Source organism: Acomys minous (assembly GCF_964271855.1).
Source record: "Acomys minous genome assembly, chromosome: 3".
NCBI classification, from domain to species: Eukaryota; Metazoa; Chordata; class Mammalia; order Rodentia; family Muridae; genus Acomys; species Acomys minous.
Window position 1 is genome coordinate 117,230,071 of NC_140485.1, and position 2,410 is coordinate 117,232,480.

The following is a 2,410-nucleotide window of genomic DNA, read 5'->3' on the forward strand; positions in this document are numbered from 1 at the left end:
CAGGAAAGTTTACCTCTATCACTCTCTACCCATCCTCACAAACTCCAGTGAAGGTGGACAGATGTGCGTGCATGTGCTGTGAGCTAGTCTGGGGTGGAAAATCACCCAATATGCTGTCTTGTCAGGCTCCCCCCCCTACCCCCACTCTGTGCTTCTTACCCTGAGTCAACTTGCTGGAACCATTACATACCTAGAATGTATCCTTATGAAATGGAATTTCTCCTTGACTCCACTTCGTGCTCTAATAAAAAAATAAAAATAAAAAATAAGCCACATGTGACAATGCACATGTGTTATCTCAGTTCTCTGGAACCCAAGGCAAATCTGGGCCACATAGTGAGACATAAAAACATCCAAGTGAACAAAAGCGACCTCAGCACACAGTTGTGCTGCCCTGAAATGAGGACAGAGCTTGCTAGCTGTCGAAAGCAAGGTCTGTGCGAGAACGTGATGTCATAGCTTTGCCTCACTCAAGGGTTATTGTATAGCATTTTATTCTTGAAAAGGAAACAAAAGCATGAATTTCAAGAATTTTGTATCCTATGACATTCTCTTACTTATCAAAACAAAATTATGTTTATCTATGCCTGTTTTCAAATAAGACTATATGGGGAAGAGGGTTTTTGTGGACCTAAAACACCTGTCCAATGTAATCTCTTCCTGGGATTAACGGCCACCCAGTGGTTACACCTCGTTACTGTGACATAAGTTTCTGGTGCCATATAAGTAGAATTTTGCATTTTTGTAATTATTATGGCCTGATACCGATTACAAATAAACTGCAAATATCACCATTACGGTCAACGGAAGCTCACCTTTTACCACCTTCATTTCTCACACTTCTCTGTTCCCATTTCCCACCACACGGGGGCAGCCTTGTTCCTCGGGTCCACCTCCTTGGCCGTACACTATCATTACTGAATCTGGGGCTTTGAGAAGAAGGAAAAGTCCAACATTCTGGAAGGCGCTCCTAAGAAAGCAATGTGGGCTCCTGGACCTCTGAAGTCTCTTTTCATTCTAATTTGTGATTGCTAAATGCAGGTGACACCGAAATGGAGCCTCCTCCGGTGCTGGTGTTCTTGCAGGGCGCTTACCCCAGCACACTACAGAGCAATGAGATAGAAAAGGTAGGCAAGAGGAGAGAGGCAGGCTGTCCCTTGAGTTTCCCAGATGGAAGTTGTGAAAACAGTAAGTTTAGCAAACTTTGGTGATACTCCGCGAGGGTCTCCAGGACAAAAAAAAAAAAAAAGCACAAAACTTAAAAAGGAACTAGAACATACTAGTGACGTATTCAACGCCACGCCCTGACAGCCAACTCAAAAATCCTATGTGTTCCCAGTACTCGGGAGGCAGAGGCAGGTGGATTGCTATGAGTTCAAGGACAGCCTGATCTACAAAGTGAGTCCAGGACAGCCAAGGCTAACACAGAGAAACCCTGTATCGAAAAAACAAACAAAAACAAACAAATCCTATGTGTTCAACGACGAGCTGATTAGCATCTATACTGGACCAGCCTCTAAATGGAAGCAATGTTATCAGCTTCCGGGAGGAAAAATACAAAAACACACCTGGGGTGGTGTGAAAGAAAATGACCCCTAGGCTCACAGAGGGTGGCACTATTAGGAGGTGTGGCCGTGGTAGAGATTAGTTTACTTTTATGTGCAGTGCCCATGAAGGTGAGAAAGTGCTGGGTCCCCTGACACTGGAGTTACCGGTTGTGAGCTGCTGTGTGGGCTGGGAACAACCTGATCTTCTGTGAGAGAAGCCAGCACGCCTAGCCGCTGAGTCGTTTCTCTCTCCTGTCTCCGCCTCCTTTGTCTTCTGCAGATCTGTCCAGGATACGGACCCTGACTCGCTTTGCCTGTATATAGTTGGTCCTCCTGGAAGACACGTACTTTTAAGTGAGACAGGTGAACAATGCTCTCTGCCAAAGGAAGCCACATTTCCCCAGGGACAGCTCTCCAGGTCACGGATTAGCTTTGTTTTGGAGAAAATTTAAGCCAATATTTGTTTGGAGACAAGATAACAGTGCTTCTGGGCATGAGCTATGAGTCTGACAAAACGAGTTTCAAACCTGGTCCCACCAGTTAAGAGTCGGTTCTTGGCAAGAGCCATTTCCTCGTTCTTGTAAAGAAAGCAAGTCGGGCAGAGTTCTAGAGTTTACCTGACATGTGGATGTAAAGTGCTGGAAAGAGTTTCTGGCACAAATTCTATAACAGGTGTTAGGTATTACCACAAAGAATTCATTCTTTCACTAGTATTTTGTCTGTTTCCATGGATTTTTTTTTTAAATTAGTATTATTATTTATGCAAGTGCCTGGCCTGGCTGTACATGCATAAACTACACTCATGCAGTTCCTGAAAGAGCCAGAAGAGGGCGCCAAATCTCTGAACCTGCAGTTGGAGATGA